Genomic DNA, 19749 nt, shown 5'->3' with positions numbered 1-19749 from the left:
ATATTATACACTCCAATCGGATAAACATGCACAAAGTTATGGCATGAAAAAAATGCATATGTGATGTTTTTTAGTCAAAAGACTTGGGCGTTTCATAAATAGAACTGGGTGTCAAATACTATAACGTGCACATGGCGATGGATAGGGTCGGTGCTCAAATTGGGCCCGTGGGCCGGATGGTGAGGAAGAGGCCAAGCAGGCCAGAACGGAGTTGGGCTGCTCGGGCGTGCGGTGGCCCATGCTGCCAGGCGAGGCGAGCGATGAGCGTCCTCCTCCTCGATCCCGAGCGGGGACGAGGCAGGGGAGGCGGCGGCGGTTCCATGGCGACGGCGGGCGGCGGTGAGGCAGGGGACCGGCGGGGATCCACCGGATCTGGCAAGGAGGAGGCCAGGTAGCCGGATCCGAGGTCGACAGGGGGCACAGACGCCGGGAGCTCGGCACGACGGCGAGCACCCATGGTGGGGCCCCGATGGTGGCTGGTGCGGCGGAGCTCCTCTGCCGGTGCCCTGAGCGAGGAGGCGGGGCCATAGACGGGAGGAGGGGCTCTCTGGTGATGGGGCATGGAGGCGGGGCGAGGTCGACAAGGTGAGGGGCGTCGGATCGAGGCAAAGCGCTCGGGTGACGGCGTGACGCGGGCTCGCTCGGGCCCTAGATGTGCTGGGTTGGGCCGTGCGCGGGCTTGGCGGGCTCACGGCGGGAGGTGGAAGACAGGGGCGTAAGGTGGCGGCTGTAGAGAGGTGGGGCGCAGAAAATGAGGCGGGAGCTAGGGTTTCCAAAAGTGGGGGGGGGCTAGGGCGTCCATATATAGTAAGAGGGGCTAGGTTAGGGGGTTTTAGTCCTTTTTTGATAGTTTAATCTCGATCGAATGGTTCGAAACGAAGGAGTAGTGTAGGTGGAATAGATGGGCTATGTAGAGGGGCGTGGGCTGAGAAGAGAGAGACGAAATGCGGCCCGGCAATGGTTTTCGGATACCAAAAACGTCCGATGAATATACTGGCTATAGTGCCGCTACTGATGATGGTTGGGCTATCAAACGGACTCCGAATGCGACAAAATTTGGCAGGCGGTCTACCTACGCTATAATAATACTGTATGCCAACTTTCAACCCATTCAGAGAGCATTCTTATGCCACGTATAAAATAATATTTCGGAGGTGCCGCGGGCGCGTGCGAGTGTGGTCGGACTCAGAATGGATAATGGAGGGAACTTGGAGACCCGGATGGATGCAAGTTTTGAAAAACATGCAGATGAAATACGCATGTTGACATGGCAAAGTGAAACAAGAAAATGAATGGCATGGCAACGACGGCGAATAAACGGAAGACATCTGGCGCATCGGTCTCCGGGCGTCACAGTAATATTGGTAAGCGTTAGGAAATACCTATGAATTATTCACTTCATGTTCAACCATTTGATGTTTGGGGTTTTGATTACATGGGACCTTTTCCTTCCTCTAATGGATATACTCATATTTTGGTTGCTATTGATTATGTTACTATGTGGGTAGAAGCTATTCCAACTAGTAGTGATGATCACAATACCTCTATTAAAATGCTTAAGGATGTTATTTTCCCAAAGTTTGGAGTCCCTAGATGTTTAATGATGACGGTGGTTCATACTTTATTCATGGTGCTTTTCGCAAAATGCTTCCTAAGTATGATGTTAACCATAGAATTGCATCACCCTATCATCCTCAGTCTACTGGTCAGGTTGAACTTGGCCATAGAGAAATAAAATTAATTTTACAAAAAACTGTCAATAGGTCCCGAAAGAATTGGTCTACAGCTGTCTCTCTAGCAGATCGATCCTACTGTTGGTCAGGTGGTAGGACTTGTATTGTGCCACACCAGAGAGCTGGCCTACCAGGTGGGCTTGTGAATATATACTTTGTTTTATTCTCATGCATTTTCTCCCTAGTTTGCTCATTCGCCTCCCTTGTCTTATGTAGATTTGCAACGAGTTCGAGAGAGTCAGCAAATTTCTGTCGGAATTAAATGTTGATGTATTCTATGGAGGTGTTCATATTAAGAAACACAAGGATTTGCTCAAGAACGACTGCCCCCATATCGTTGTGGGCAAACCTGGGAGGATTCTGGCTCTAGCTAGAGACAAGGACCTTTCTTTGAAGAATGTGAGGCATTTCATTCTTGACGAGTGTGACAAGATGCTTGAATCACTGGATAATTTGTCAGCCTTCACTTATGAGCCTGCTTATTTACTAATATCATATCATTATGCCCTTGAATGAATGGCAACTATGTATACATTCTGCAGACATGCGGAGGGATGTCCAGGAGATTTTCAAGATGACATTGACAATGACATGTACCTAGGGTAGGGTAATAGGCCTGACCTAGACACCCTTCCCAAGGACACTGCCCTACAGTCAAAGGCATGCAAAGCACAACAGCACCTACCGACTGAGATCACCTCAGAGTGACTAGTAGAAAAAGGATCAAACGTTCAGCTCATTAGTCCCGGTTTGTATTTGAGCCGGCACTAACGTGACCATTAGTGCCGGTTCTAATGGCTAGGCGGACCGCTCTCATTAGTACCGGTTCATGCCAAACTTTTAGCACCGCTTCGTGCCACGAGCCGGTACTAAAGAGAGTGGTGGCAGGATGTTGTCAGTCAGGGGCCATTCCAGCACCTTTAGCACCGGTTCGTGCCTCGAACGCGTACTAAAGGTCGTCCTATATAAACCCTTCGTCCACCAGCGCTCTATTCTTCCCCCTTTCCCCTCTCCTCTCTGTTCTTCCCTTCTTCCTCTCAAGCTCATCACACATTTTGTCAAGATTTGAATGCCCCCATCCATTCAAACGATCACAAAGGTTAGCAACTTTGTCCTTTCATCTCTCATTGCTAGATTAGCTCTTGCAATGGTTTATATAGTGATTAATTTGTGGGTTTTAGTAATTTGGGAGGTATTATATGTGGTAGTATTTGATTTATATGGAATTTGAGATCAAAATAACACTTAGTTTGCATATGTAGGTGTGGTTTACTTAGTGCCTCCTAAATCTCCGTCGTAGCCAGCGTCGATCGCCCGCACCGTCCCGTCGCTGGCACCACCTTGTGGTGAACCTCTTGTTCTTATCTTTTTTATATAAAAAATTCATGTTTATGTGATTTGGATATATAGTTACTCGTATAATTATCTTACCCGGCACGTACGTTGTTTGTTATACATAGTGCCATGGTTTTGATATCCGTCCCCGTCGGCCCTCGTCCGTGTTATGATTCGGATGTGGTATATTCTCTTTTAAAACTATTTGTTGCATTTCGTGTTTATGACAAATTATGCCCATCAAGTTGACATAGATATTTTTATCTAGGAGGTATGTGAACCGGAAATTCCAACCGACCCTATTATCGGGAGGTTAAATTTAGTTGAAAGAGAAAACGAGTATTTGAAAGAAAAATTGAAAAGAATTGAGGGGGAGAAGATGGAATTGGAGTTGCATGTTGCCGACGTCGTCGATGATCACAAGATCAAGATGGAGAAAATGTGCTTGAAGATTAGAAAGATTAGAAAATATGCCATTGATAGTGAGGCATGGTATCATTATGTTGTTGGATCAATTGTTACCTTAGTTGCAATCTTGATCGCATTTCTTGTTGCATTTAAAATCTTTAGCTAGAGAGTTATTTGTTTTTTGCATTTAAGTGTTGTATGAACTTTATTAATTTGGTCCTTTCGGTGTTGTGTAATGAAGATGAGCCGGCAATGGATGTACGATGATCGATGCTCTCCCCAGTTCATTAATGGCGTGCATACTTTTCTGCTTGCGGCTGAGGGAAACAAGCGGGCGGATAGTTTTATGCCTTGTCCATGTGTTGGCTGTAAGAATGATCAGAATTACTCTAAGTTAAAAACCATTCACATCCACCTGTTTGAGTCCGGTTTCATGCCCAACTATAATGTTTGGACCAAGCACGGAGAAAGAGGGGTTATGATGGAAGAAAATGAAGAATAGGAGGACGACGAGAGCTATCCTGGCCATGGGTTCCCTGAATACGATGATACAACAATGGGGGAAGAAGCTGAGCCGGCAATGCGGGAAGAAGCTGAGCCGGTAATGCAGGAAGAAGCTAAAGAAGAGGCATCTGCAGATGAGCCAACTGATGATCTAGGTCAGGCCATTGGCAATGCAGAGAGAAACTGCACAAGTGAAGAGGAGAAGAAGAAGTTGCAGTGCATGTTAGAGGATCACAAAAAATTGTTGTACCCGAATTGTGAAGCTGACAAGAAAAAGCTGGGCACCACACTGGAATTACTGCAATGGAAGACAGAGAATGGTGTATCTGACAAGGGATTTGGAAAGTTGTTGGTAATGTTAAAGAAGATGCTTCCAAAGGATAACGAATTGCCCGAGAGTACATACGAAGCAAAGAAGGTTGTCTACCCTCTAGGGTTAGAGGTGCAGAAGATACATGCATGCCATAATGACTGCATCCTCTACCGCAGTGAGTACGCGGATTTGAACACGTGCCTGGTATGCGGTGCATTGCGATATAAGATCAGCCGCGATGAACCTGGTGATGTCGAGGGCGAGCGCCCTAGGAACAAGATTCCTGCCAAGGTGATGTGGTATGCTCCTATAATACCACGGTTGAAATGTTTGTTCCAAAAAAAAGAGCATGCCAAGGCTATGTGATGGCACAGTTAAGACCGTAAGAAAGATGGAAAGTTGAGAGTACCCGCTGACGGGTTGCAGTGGAGAAAAATTGAGAGAAAGTACAGGGAGGAGTTTGCAGGTGACGCAAGAAACGTATGGTTTGGTCTAAGCGCAGATGGCATTAATCCTTTTGGGGAGCAGAGCAGTAACCATAGCATCTGGCCTGTGACTCTATGTTTGTATAACCTTCCTCCTAGGTTGTGTATGAAGCGGAAGTTCATTATGATGCCAGTGCTCATCCAAGGCCCTAAGCAACCCGGCAACGACATTGATGTGTACCTAAGGACATTAGTTGAAGAACTCTTACAGCTGTGGAATGGAAAAGGTGTACGTGCGTGGGATGAGCACAAACAGGAAGAATTTGACCTAAATGCATTGCTGTTCGTGACCATCAATGATTGGCCTGCTCTCAGTAACATTTCAGGACAGGCAAACAAGGGATACCGTGCATGCACGCACTTTTTGGATGATACCGACAGTATATATTTGGATAATTGTAGGAAGAATGTGTACTTGGGACATCGTCGATTTCTTCCGAGTAGGCATCCCGCAAGAAAGAAAGGCAAGCATTTCATAGGTGAGGCGGATCACCGGACGAAGCCTCGCCACCGTACTGGTGCTGATGTACATGATATGATGAAGGATTTGAAGGTAATCTTTGGAAAGGGTCCTGGCGGTCAACCTGTTGCGAATGACGCTGACGGACGCGCACCCATGTGGAAGAAGAAATCTATATTTTGGGACCTGCCATATCGGAAAGACCTAGAGGTCCGCTCCGCAATCGACGTGATGCACGTGACAAAGAATCTTTGTGTGGCCCTGCTTGGCTTCTTGGGCGTGTATGGGAAGACAAAAGAAACACCAGAGGATCGGGAGGACCAGCAACGTATGCACGGAAAAGACGGCACACATCAGGGTCATGCCAGCTAAGCTCTTACCAAAGAAGAGAAGGAAATCTTCTTTGAATGCCTGCTCAGTATGAAGGTACCGTCTGGCTTCTCATTGAATATAAAGGGAATAATAAATATGGCAGAGAAAAAGTTCCAGAACCTAAAGTCTCATGACTACAATGCAATGTCTCACAAGGTAATCGATCCAAGTCATACCAAGGTTAGAGAATGATTTGGTGCAATGTCTTGTCAGTTCCGAGTTGGTGTTCCCACCATCCTTCTTCAACATCATGACGCACGTCCTAGTTCACCTATGTGAAGAGATTAATGTTTTGGGTCCTATATTTCTACACAATATGTTCCCCTTTGAGAGGTTCATGGGAGTCTTAAAGAAATATGTTCATAACCGTGCTAGGCCAGAAGGAAGCATCTCGAAGGGCCATGAAAATGAGGAGGTCATTGAGTTTTGTATTGACTTTATTCCTGACCTTAAGCCGATTGGTGTTCCTGTATCACGGCATAAGGGCAGACTAGATGGAAAAGGCACGCTAGGACAGGATCAAATAATATGTATGGATGGGCATTCTCTCACTCAAGCACACTACACATTTCTACAGAATTCCGCCTTGGTGGCTCCGTATATGGAGGAACACAAGAATTTTCTACGCTCCAAACACCCGGAGCAGTCTGACGACTGGATTACACGTGAATAAATGGGGACTTTCGCCGGCTGGTTGCAGACACATGCCATGCATGACGCCGCTATTGAAGATGACATGTACTTGCTGTCCCAGTTACCATCTTCGAATATAATGACTTTCAAAGTGTACGAGATAAATGGGAATACATTTTACACGATCGCCCAAGATAAGAAGAGCACCAACCAAAACAGTGGTGTCCGCTTTGACGCACCAACCAAGACGGGAAAGGAAACATATTATGGTTACATAGAGGACATATGGGAACTTGACTATGGATGTGGTTTGAAGGTCCCTTTGTTTCAGTGCAAATGGGTCAATATGACACGAGGCGGGGTAACAGAAGACCCGCAGTACGGAATGACAACAGTGGATCTCAACAATCTAGCGTAAGCAGACGAACCATTCGTCCTAACCAATGATGTGGCGTAGGTTTTCTATGTGAAGGACATGTCTACCAAGCCGAGAAAAAGAAAACATAAGGAAGCGAATGCATCATACGATGAGCCAAAGCGCCACATAGTTCTTTCAGGGAAAAGAAACATCGTGGGAGTGGATGACAAAACAGACATCTCAAAAGATTACGAAAAGTTTGATGAAATTGCTCCCTTCACAGTGAATATTGACCCGAGCATCCAGTTAAATGATGAATATTGTCCATGGTTACAGCGCAAAGGGACACACGTGAAGAAAAAGTTTCACGCCCAAAGATCCCACTCTGGGATGTGATCGGCTTCACTATCATCACTTTATTCTCTAGTGAGTTTCCAGACTTGTATATCTGGAAAGTGCCTCTTCGAACAAACTAGAGGGAATCTTTGTAATAGTTAGGGTACTTATGTGTTTTGGCATCTGAAATGCAAAGAAATTTTATGTGCAAACGAATTCTTTCATGCATTTACTGATTTTTTTGCTAAATGACCCTGAAATTGAAAAACACTTCAAATGAACTCTGAAAAGGTTGAAAATTGACATGGTATCATCATTTCACCCACATAGCATGTGCAAAAAAGTTGAGAGGGTTACAGCAAAAACGGTATGCACTTCATGTACAAAATAGACAATCTCTTTCGATGGATCAGGGTTTTGGACGAAAACTCATCCATTACAAGGCATATTTTTTTTAAATAACCTAAGTATTACCAAATTGAATATAATGATAAAATACACTAATATTAAACAAAAAAATCATCACTGAAAAATATATTTTTAAAGTTAAATTATTCACAAACTAGTGATTCAGACAAATTTCAAATAATTCAAATTTGAAAATTACTAGCACTAACAGAAAGTTTGTAATTTTTTGCACCTAAAGCAAAAATATTCACAAAGAAACTCTAAATACATCAAAAAACAACTCACAAATAAATAAAAGAAAATAAATAAAGCAGAAAAGAAAAAAAACTAAATAAAAAAGCCCGCCTACTGGGCCACAGCGGCCTGCATACGACTAGAAACCCATCCTGTAGTTGGGCCAGGATGCAGGCCCGCTAACCTAGTAGGCCCAACAGGGCATGCAAGCAGAGGTAGGCCCAAAAGACCTGCAATAGAGAGGAGCTTGAGACAGCTACCGCGGCGGGGCTTATAAGCAGGTGCGGGCGCCCATCGGCTAGCGAGGTGGGCCTAAACTTGCCCGCACAGCACCTGCGCCAGCGCTCCCCATTAGTACCAAGTCGTGGCTCCAACCGGTACGAAAGGGAGGGTCTTTAGTACTGATTGGAGCCACCACCCGGTACTAAAGGGGTGCGCTTCCCGTCACTTGGCCTAGCCAAATTTGACCTTTAGTACCGGTTGGTGGCTCCAACCGGTACTAAAGGCCCCTCCTATATAAACAACACTTACGAAAATTCGTTAGTTTTCCGCTTCTTCTTCTCCTCTGCCCCGTCGCTGCCACGCCCATCGTTGCCCCCGTCCCCGTCGCCATCCCCATCGTCGCCTGTAGCCGTGTCGTCCCCGTCGCCGCCCGTCTCCATCCCCATCAATGCCGCCCGTCGCCGCCCCGACCCGTCACCGCCCATCGCCAACCCCGTCGTCGCCGCCCGTCGCCGTCCCCGTCGCCGCCCCCATCGCCTCGCCTCGCCGGTGAGCTCCTGCCCCACCATGGACACACACACACACATTGTTAATTAGTTATAAAATTGTCAGTATTTTTTATGTTTTTAGTTATACAAATATTTATAGAAATGTTAGAAATTTTTCTGTTTTTAGTTATAGAAATGTTATAGAAATGTTAATTATATAGAAATGTTAGAAATTTTAGAAATGTTGGTTTTAGCTAGATGAATTAGATTAATATCAAATTGTTAGAGAATGATCGATGTTTTTTTAAGTTTCTTATAATTTTAGTTATAGAAATTTAGAATTTGCATATAGAACTTTGACATATGCAACGATATCATTTTTAAAATTTGTATATAAGAAATCACAATCCAATCATTTAAAAATGTTACTTTTGTGGCATATAGTATTTGTCTGGACGATGCCCGGCCCGCATCCTCGCCATCGACCCGTTCGTAACGATGCCCTTCTTTAGAGGACTCATGTCCGGGACTGGGCTCTGCCGGGCTGGCACTAGGAGGTGCTACCTTCAGGGGCTCGCCTCTTGGTGAGGAACCCGGCCCTGGGTCCCGTCGTCGACCCTGAGCTCCTTTTGTGGCGTTCGCGTGGGCCACTTTCAGTGCGGAGGGAGCCGGCCCTGCTAGAGGTGGTACGTCACCGTGTCAGGGAGGAGGACAAGCACGTCTGTCGCTACATGGCTGCTATGGACGTCAGGTTCTCCAATACCTGGCAGGTTATTTGGGGAGATGACCGGAGCTGTGATCTTGTGACGGTTCCTTCTCTTTGGGTGTCCACTGCCTGTGCCTCAGGAACCGCGAGTGGCCTAGATTATTCTGTAGTATTCGGTCTTTATTAGCTAGCTTATTCGAGACGATGTATTCGAGATTATATATATTATTTGAGAAGATGTATTCGAGATTATATTCGATGATGCATATCATGTACTATGATTCAGTTTTTCCTTATTGATTGCATGCATGCATTGTAAATTGAATACTAAATTGTTTTATATTTCTTATGGATTAATTAATTAAAAGCTATGGCGAACAACACCGGCAGAGAGGGAGAAGAGGCCATGTTCGAGCTCATACGCTCCCCTCGCGGGCCAGATGATCAGAATGAAACAGATGACGGCTCCCAATATCTGAACAATACCGGGGAGGGTGATGATATGATATTCGATCGCGACAACCGAATTGATGAAGTCACGAACTATGATTATGATGATGAAGAAAATGTTGATCTTGAAATAACAGAGACCGGCGAGGTATATTTATATAAGCAGGCATCTGGTGATCATCACATGTTTTAAATGATTTGAAGATATATTAACGAATCAATATTTCTTCTTTCAGCCCTCTGGATTGAGCAAATCTTCTACAGGCAGCAGGACAATGCGAGGCCAGGCCAAAAAGTTGAAGGAGGGCATAAAGAACAACATCGATGTCATCAAAACTAATGGCGAACCAAGCGCGCCTAAGAACATTGCGAACAAGTTCGTTCGTCAGTGCGGAGTTCTTGTGAGGGACCAACTCCCGATCTCCATTCAATAATGGAAAGAGCCAGCAAAGAAACGTCCAGATCTTACTTTTGTCGACGACAGAGCTAAATCAAAGCTTTGGGAATCTCTCATGGAACATTTCACCCTACCAGATCATTTCACAGATGTAGATGTGCATATAGTCAAGGATGCTGCTCTTAGGAAGATGGCAATTGCATTCAACAACCCCAAGAAAACTATATGGGCCAACTATGTCAAAGGAGGAAAGAAGACTCCAGAATTAAAGGGAACACTGGAGAAGCAAAGAGAACACTGGCCTGCTTTCATGAAATTCGAGGAATCAGAATTATCTAAGGAACGGTCGACAAAAAACAAGGCCAATGCCGCAAAAAAGGAGAAGTTCCATAGGCTGGGGCCAGGTGGCTACGTGGTGGCAATGCCTAAGTGGGATAACTCTGAGCAAGAGATGCTGGATGCAGAGGTCACTCCAGTTACTAAGAGCTGGCCCCCAGGTGCAGAACTTGGTTCTATGCGCATGGGGGGCGTTGGACCCGAAGACAGGCCAGGTTTCGATGAAGGCATGTCTTGAAGGAGCCGAAGATAAGTTACTTGTTGCAATAGAAGAGGCTCGAACGGGGGTGTTCATGCCCAACCGAGAGAATGACGAGCTTACGTGTGCCATGGGAAATCCTGAACACCCGGGAAGAACACGAGGCAAGGGCGTTGTTCCGTGGTATGAGGGCTTTTCGGACTGGAATGCCGACTACAGAAGCCGTGCGAGAAGGAAGATGGAGGAGAGAAGAAGAGTAAGGTAGAGGGGGAGTAGAGGAAGTAGGAAGCAGAACGCCTTCAAGGCCTAGAAGCAAGCCACGTGGAGTTGGCACTCCAATTCCAGCGGTAGCAGCAGCAGATCGACTCACTTAGCCAAGAAAGGGGGTCTCAGCAACGTCAGCAGCTAGCGGATGATCCAGCATCGGATAGCACCATCCCATCCATGCTGAGAAGCAACGTGGGTTTCGCCCCGGGCGACGCACTGCTGGATAGATACCCTGTGGATGACATCATGGAGAACACTAACTGTGAGCTACACTTCCAAATGAAGAACATATCCACGAAGGTGGCGGACGCCATCTCTTGTACAAATCCCCCGGAAGGAACCTTCTATTGCAACCCGATTCCAGCCAGCTATGCTCGTGTCGTGGTTGATGAGGTGGTGGACCAATATTCGGGGCTAGAGCTTGACATTCCTGGAGGTGACGAGGAGCACACACTGGGAGAGGCCATACATCGTATCATCCTATGGGGAAAGGATTGCATCATCTTTCGAAGGCCACTGACACCGTGTCAGCCGACTCCTCCTCAAAGTCCGCCACCACGTCAGGCCACTCCTCCTACTTCAACTCAGACAACGCGTCAGGCCACTCCTCCTCCAAGTCCACCAATGCATCAGGCCACTCCTCCTCCTCCAAGTCTGGCACAATGTCAGGCCACTCCTCCTGCTTCAAGTCTGGCACAGCGTCAGGCCAGTCCTCCCGCTTCAAGTCCACCAACGCACCGTCAGGCCACTCCTCCTCCAAGTACGATACCGCGTCAGGCCACTCCTCCTGCTCCAACTCAGCCACGTCAGCCGTCTCCGCTGCCTCAGCAATCGCCGAAGAGAGCCGCCGCAGCTATGGTACGTAGCGGTACAAGTCGAGGTAGTACAGGAGGTATAGGAGGAGGCAAGCGATTTCAATATGGTCCAAGCCGCATGCCTCTTCCGAAGAGGCCTTACGACATGACCAAAGTGGAAAACGAAGCGGAAGTGAGGGCCCAATTGGACGCCCATTTTGGACCAAAACCGCCACCACCGCGAAAGGACAAAGTGCCCGATAAAGTCGTTGACCACTTTATTCGTATGGTTGAACCACAAGCTCCCATGCCTGTTGACTCAGACTATGAGCGCCAAATCAGGAAGGCTCATCGAGCACCACTACAGAAGGAGTCGAGCTCGAGCTCGAGCCAAGCAGCTGGCAAAAAATGCCGGAAAACCATTCCCTAGCTGGGAGAACAGGCGGCGCAATCGATCCCCCCGCTTGTTGTACCAACACATGAGAGTACCGGTGTCGGTCAGTTGGTAATAACCGACGAGCATGCTAAAGAGCTCGGTATCACTGTTGGACAACTCCTCGAGATTGAGCCCATGTCTCCGCATAGAGAGGAAGACATAAAACGGAAATATGTCTGCGGCGAACCTTTGGTCAAGCCACGAGAATGTATGAATTGCATGATTGGTACATGAAAATTACCAAGAGTTCCAACCGAGAGTCCCTCATGGTGAATGTCAAGGAAGAGCATTACTTCCATAAGATAGCTCTATCCGTTGACTATTCAGAACTATTTCAGTTATTCAATCAAGAAGCACTCGACAAATCTCTCGTCAGTTGCTATTGTCTGTAAGTGATTTCTTTCTGTAATTGAAGTCTCAAGCTAGCTTTAGTGCTCATTGATCGATCATTACCTGTAATTATCCTCACTATATTCTTTTTTGTGGTATTATGCAGGATGAAGATGTATGAAATGAAAAAAGCTGGACGCTATGGCATTGGGTTCATTGACCCAAATACCATTAATGAACACACATGGAAGTTGGAATGGTATAAAGAAGATGTAGAGAATAAAATGCTAGAGTTCTTGAAGCGCCTCAATACCAATGAAGATATACTACTTCCTTACAACTTCTTGTGAGTCACACTGTCTTGTACTACAAATTCTGTTTTTGCTTACTAGCTAGCTAGATGTTAATAATTAAATGTATAGGGTTTAGGGTAGTTGATTAGTGTTATGCACATGCCCGCTTAATTAAGACATGCAAACGTGTGCGCATGCATTTACTACTGGATCTTGTTAATCATTAAAGTTGAAGAAGGAACAGTTGAAGTACTGGACTCACTACTTAAAAAAGAAAGTGACTTCACCATCTTGAAAGGGACAGTCGGCAGGTAATTTCAATCATTATTAACTATATCTCGGCGTATTTAGTTCGTCATTTCCTGATATCAACTATTTAATAACCCCTTTATTAATTTTCTTTGCCGACGGGCAGGGCTTGGGCAAAGTTCATCAAGGTGACTCCGGGCAAATGGCGACAAAAGCTGTTTTGGTTTCGACCCAAGGTAAGTAATTAAGTAGTACTAGCTAGATACCATCTCTTTAATTCTTGTTTCAATACCATTAATTAATTATCATGCTTAATTAATTCTTATATGATTAAATTATATTCTCGTAAAGGCCCTGAAGTAGGCGCCAGGGCTGAAGTGTGTGCATACTATGTTTGCGAGAACATTCGCATGATGGCGTCCAAAAGGAGCAAATCTGATAGACAGCAATGGGTACGTTTGTTGGAAATATGCCCTAGAGGCAATAATAAATTAGTTATTATTATATTTCCTTGTTCATGATAATCATTTATTATCCATGCTAGAATTGTATTGATAGGAAACTCAGATACTTGTGTGGATACATAGACAACACCATGTCCCTAGTAAGCCTCTAGTTGACTAGCTCGTTGATCAATAGATGGTTACGGTTTCCTGACCATGGACATTGGATGTCATTGATAACGGGATCACATCATTAGGAGAATGATGTGATGCACAAAGACCCAATCCTAAGCCTAGCACAAGATCATGTAGTTCGTATGCTAAAGCTTTTCTAATGTCAAGTATCATTTCCTTATACCATGAGATTGTGCAACTCCCGGATACCGTAGGAGTGCTTTGGGTGTGCCAAACGTCACAAGTAACTGGGTGGCTATAAAGGTACACTACAGGTATCTCCGAAAGTGTCTGTTGGGTTGGCACGAATCGAGACTGGGATTTGTCACTCCGTGTAAACGGAGAGGTATCTCTGGGCCCACTCGGTAGGACATCATCATAATGTGCACAATGTGATCAAGGAGTTGATAACGGGATGATGTGTTACAAAACGAGTAAAGAGACTTGCCGGTAACGAGATTGAACAAGGTATCGGGATACCGACGATCGAATCTCGGGCAAGTGTCGTACCGATAGACAAAGGGAATTGTATACGAGATTGATTAAGTCCTTGGCATCGTGGTTCATCCGATGAGATCATCGTGGAACATGTGGGAGCCAACATGGGTATCCAGATCCTGCTGTTGGTTATTGACCGGAGAGTCATCTCGGTCATGTCTGCATGTCTCCCGAACCCGTAGGGTCTACACACTTAAGGTTCGGTGACGCTAGGGTTATAGAGATATTAGTATGCGGTGACCCGAAAGTTGTTCGGAGTCCCAGATGAGATCCCGAATGTCACGAGGAGTTCCGGAATGGTCCAGAGGTAAAGAATTATATATACGAAGTGCTATTTCGGCCATCGGGACAAGTTTCGGGGTCGCCGGTATTGTACCGGGACCACCGGAAGGGTCCCGGGGGTCCACCGGGTGGGGCCACCTGCCCCGGGGGGCCACATGGGCTGTAGGGGTCTGCGCCTTGGCCTGTATGGCCCAAGGGCACCAGCCCCAAGAGGCCCATGCACCAAGAGATAAGGAAAGGAAGAGTCCTAAAGGGGGAAGGCACCTCTGAGGTGCCTTGGGGAGGAGGGACTCCTCCCTGGCCGCACCCTTCCTTGGAGGAAGGGCCAAGGCTGCGCCCCCCCTCTCCCTTGCCCCTATATATAGTGGGGGAAAGGGAGGACAGCAAAACCTGAGCCCTGGCGCCTCCCTCTCCCTCCCATGACACATCTCCCTCCTCTCGCAGCGCTTGGCGAAGCCCTGTTGGAATCCCGCTACTTCCACCACCACGCCGTTGTGCTGCTGGATCTCCATCAACCTCTCCTTCCCCCTTGCTGGATCAAGAAGGAAGAGACGTCGCTGCTCCGTACGTGTGTTGAACGCGGAGGTGTCGTCCATTCGGCGCTAGGATCATCGGTGATTTGGATCAGGACGAGTACGACTCCATCAACCCTGTTCTCTTGAACGCTTCCGCGCGCGATCTACAAGGATATGTAGATCCACTCCTCCCTCGTTGCTAGATGACTCCATAGATTGATCTTGGTGATGCGTAGAAAATTTTGAATTTCTGCTACGTTCTCCAACAACGTTTGCCAGAACACTATTCACAATTTTTACATTATTATCGATATCTACTCACACAACTAATACACATGCATATTGATCTCCTTCTTAACAGTTCAAAGACATGCAGGAGAAGATCCTACCAACAGAACAAAAGGCACTCGGTAGTGAGAGTCAAACCTTGTCTGGTTCATTGGAGGAGTCGAATGGTTGGATTCTCCTGGACCCCCTGGGGTTGTCTTTGTTTCCAGTGATGCCCTGCAACCACTGCTCCACCGTCTCCTCAGTGACTTCCTCTGGGTGAATCTGAGTGGTGTCCTCAATGCCCGAGTACATCCACATAGGATGATCGCGAGCCTAGAATGGCTAGATGCGTCGATTGAGAAACACCTCCAACAAATCCATGTTGGTCACACCGTCACGAACTAATTCGACTACTCGTTCAACCAACATGTTCACCTCTATTTTCTCTACTGAAGTCACTTTCATCGAGGAGGGATGCTGGACCAAATCCATGGGGAAGGGAGGAAGACCAGTCGACTGCCCAGGAGTCGGTTGGTCCTTATAGTAAATCCAGGTCAACTTCCACCTTCTAACCGAATCGGGAAGAGTCATAGACGGAAAAGTACTCATGCCCCTCATCCGAATCCCTAGACCTCAGCACATCTGAATCACGTGCATCCTCTCATAACTCGGATTAGCCTTTTTCACAGACTAAGAACGGCAAGTGAAGATGTGTTTGAAGAGACCCCAATGCGATTGGAAACCCAGGAAACTTTCACACATAGACACAAATGCAGCGAGATATATGATGGTGTTGGGGGAAAAGTGATGAAGTTGAGCTTCGAAAAAGTTCTGGAAACCTCGGAAAAACGGATGAGGGGGAAAACAGAAACTGCGGTCAACGTGGGTTGTGAGGAGGACGCACTCACCCTCCTGCGGCTGCGGCGCGGTCTCGTTGCCCGGCTGCCTCCAAGATCTATGGGCAATCAAGCCCCCTTTAGCTAGATCCACCAGATCATCCTTCGAAATCATGGACCGGATCCAGTCGCCCTGGATCCAGCTGGGCGGTTGGCTGGCCCTCGACGACGATCCCCCCCCCCCTCGCCGCCGTTGCCTTCTTTGCACGCTCCAGGGCCGCCGTCGTCGCCTTCTTCGCGCGCTCCAGGGCCGCCGTCTTGTTCTTACCCATCATTGCGGGCTGCGCACGAACGAGGCAGCAACGTTGAGAGTTGAGACGAATGCGGTGGAAAAGTAGAGGAGGAAGAAGGGGAATGGCGACCACTGTGCAGAATACATCGGCTGCAGCCCTATATAGGCCCGGTTCCGAGTGGCTGACTCGTGGGCCCATATGATCATGTCAAATCCCGCAACATTTGCGCGCAGGGCACGTGGCAGAAAAGGTGGCACAGAGATCGAGGCGCCCCTTCCTAAACTGTCTCATTTTACCGCGGTGCCCTCCGCCTCACGCGCTTCCCCAAATTTTGAATCCCGTGAGATCTGGGGACGACAGTACAACCAATCGCGCCAAAGATTTCATACCGCTCCAGCACAAGTTCGGCATAAGTTTATTCGACCAAATCTGAATGGATTAAGGTGACTTTAAATGAAGTTGAAGTCTCAGTGTAATTCGTCTGCCTATGTAAAATGCCTCGAAGCACAAAAACCGGGTCGGAATCATCTTCAACCTCTTCCTCACTCGGACCCTGATCCATTTGGGGGCTAATGACAATGACATGTACCTAGGGTAGTGTAATAGGCCTGACCTAGACACCCTTCCCAAGGACACTGCCCTACATTCAAAGGCATGCAAAGCACAACAGCACCTACCGACTGAGATCACCTCAGAGTGCATCCGACCCCACCAACAGTTCCACTCGGGTATCCCAATTCCACTCGACCGAACAAGAAACCACTCGGAGTACAGAAGACCTAAAGTCACTCAGGATGGCAACGGTCAAGCGTTCACTCTGCAGTCTTTAAGATCATTTAAATCTCTTTATAGCTAGCGTTACCAGTAACGCCTTGTCTTAATTTACATTGAACCCTATGTAATGGGGGATGGTCGGGGTCCTGGCGCACTCTATATAAACCATCCCCTCCTCGGGGACAAGGGTTCGCACCCCCTGTAACTTCACGCATAATCCTATCAACCAAGCCTCCGGGCACCAAGACGTAGGGCTGTTACTTCCTCCACGAAGGGCCTGAACTTGTAAACCTTGCGTGCACAACCTCATCGCAGCTAGGACCTTGCCTCTCCATAAATACCCCTTATTCTATTGTCAAACTTACTCCCAAGACAGTTGGCGCCCACCATGGGGCAGGTGTCTTAGCGACTTTTCGGTGAGGTTGCGATTTTTCCGATTCACATCATCATTGTTTCCGGCGGCGGATTGGTTGAGGGCCGCGAGATCCGTCTCGGCGCGCTCGTTTTCTTCGCCGACGACTCCGCTTGGCTCCAGGAGGCCACCCTCAACGTCGAGACGCTCCTCGTCCGCGGGGCTACACACTTTCACGCGTGCGTCCGTGACGTCCTTTTGCGGCAGCCGTCGACCCAGTATTGGTCGGCTCCCGTGGCATCTTCGCTCCCTGCTGTTCATCGTCGCAAGCAATCCGGTCGATCGCGACTCTAGCGGTGGGTGAAGCATGCGGTGTCCCTCCCGTCGGCCACCCCTCAAGTCACGGCAATCGAGCCCGACGAATCTCTTTACGGGCTATTCGATCTGTGGAGTGGCTCCATCGAGACCTTGTCCGAGTGTGACAGCAGTTAGCCTGCGACAGAAGTCTTGTTGATCAACACACCACACAACCCGCATGGTTTTCGTCGCGGCAACGACGGCGATGGCAGCGGCGATCCATCACGTGTTCATGAAGAATATTATCCTGAAGCCCTCACTTCACAGCAGAGGGAGGAACCTCACCGCCGTAACATGGAGGCACTCCACATGCCCATCGTCGGAGAGACCTCTGAGGCTTGGGCCTTGGAGGCGGTGCGCCTGGCCACTTTGGCTGAGCACACTCGACTGGAGAACCTTCAACATGAACTCGACGAGCGCACCCGTCAGCAGATCCCAGAATCCAGTCGGCGATGACGATAGTTATTTCCGTCCGACCCTCAGGTATATCGCACTCCGATTCTGAATCTTGCAGCTGCAGCCCGTATAGCAGAGTCGATCCAGTCGTCTTAGTCAGAAGCTGGAAGAGGTTTGATGCAGATCAAGGCGCTGCTTCGGGCAGGAGGAGAGCAAAACTCAGATGTTTCTTAGTCTCCCAATAGGATACACAGCAGATCTGTGATGGCTGACACAATTCAATTGGCTCACAGCCCAAGATCGCCCCTGCAACGTGAGGGACATGGGCATCACCAAGTGCAGTACGTGGGTCGGAACCACGAGCAGTATGACCACCGACTCGCCTGTGATGACCGCTGTAGATTACCTACGCCTCCTCCGAGGATTGGATCATATGTGCCCCGGCAATATGATAATAGGCGCCCGCACAGCGGTGAGCGGAGGGTACCGGTCGACCCAAGAGAGTCAGCTTTTGATGCGAGGTCGATCCTCGTACAAGCTATGGTCGATAGGAACAGAGCACACAGAGAAGGACGTGTCAGAGATCGTCCGACTGGCAGTAGAGTTCATGTTTTCGGTCCAGAGTGTTTCAGTAGAGCCATCAGAGCTCCTGACATTCCCCCCAACTTCAGGTTTTTTTTGACTATATAGTGCAAGGCAACAGCCTCACAGCCCTTTATTAAAAACAATAGGTACGCTGTACAAAATTACAAAGAGCAAAGAAAGGCTACTTACAGAGAGAGATTAGGAAGGGAAGCTATCCAAGAGGTTAGTCTATCTCTATATTTACACTTGATTCTATGAGCTAAAAGAGAAATATCATGAATAAAATTCCTCCTCCAAGATCTGAAAGTGGGCAACTCATTTTTGAAGATCCTTCCATTCCTTTGGGTCCAAATATTCCAAGTAGCCGTAAAGACTACCTCAGTGAAAAAAGGCTGACCAAATTCCTTCCTGGCCGCGCAAGCCATTTCAAAAGTATTCTGGTTAGGGTGAACACTCCATGAGATGCCCAAATAATTCCAGACACGTTGGCTGAAGTTGCAAGCAAAGAAGAGATGAGCTCTATCTTCAGGTTGCCCAAAGAAGAGATTCCCCCCAACTTCAGGTTGGCAACAGGAGTGAGCAAGTTTACCGGAGAATCAAAGCCTGACACGTGGTTGGAGGATTACCGAGTGGCTATACAGATCGGTGGTGGTAATGCTGAAGTGGCAATGAAGCATCTTCCTCTTATTTTGGAGGGTTCGGCCAGAGCGTGGTTGAATCAGTTGACTCCAGGCAGTATATTCAGTTGGGAAGAGTTGGCCCGAGTGTTGGTTAGGACATTTGAGGGCACATGCAAACGACCTGCAGGGTTGGCAGAACTTCAGAATTGCGTATAAAAACCGAATGAAACTTTGAGGGATTATATCCATAGGTGGACCACTTTGCATCACACAGTGGAGAATGTGTCTCGGCATCAAGCAGTTTGCACCTTCAAGGAGGGTGTTCGGTATAGAGAGCTTAATCTGAAATTTGGTCAGAAAGGAGATATGACCCTGACCCGAATGATGGAAATAGCCACTCGGTACGCTAATGGCAAAGAAGAAGACTGACTCCGCAGTGGCAAGAGCAAACTAGTCGGCCAGGACACCGGGGGAGGGAATTCCAGTCAGAAGAAGAAATGCAAAGCTGAACCCGCAGGACCTGGTGATACTGTAGCTGTGCTCCATGGAAAATTTAAGGGAAAAACCTAAGGGGCCCTGGACCCCCAAGAAGGTAAAAGATCAAGCAG

At 47.6% G+C, this 19749-nt stretch overlaps 1 pseudogene; it reads left to right on the top strand.

Annotated features, from left to right (window-relative positions):
- Nucleotides 1-1297: 1297 nt before the first annotated feature.
- LOC123082927 (DEAD-box ATP-dependent RNA helicase 15-like) overlaps nt 1298-19749 on the top strand; it is a 56760-nt pseudogene continuing 38308 nt past the window's right edge.

The sequence above is a fragment of the Triticum aestivum genome, chromosome 1B (assembly GCF_018294505.1).
Source record: "Triticum aestivum cultivar Chinese Spring chromosome 1B, IWGSC CS RefSeq v2.1, whole genome shotgun sequence".
Taxonomy (NCBI): Eukaryota; Viridiplantae; Streptophyta; class Magnoliopsida; order Poales; family Poaceae; genus Triticum; species Triticum aestivum.
Note: the sequence above shows the minus strand (reverse complement) of the source record. Positions and strands in the feature narration are given on the sequence as shown.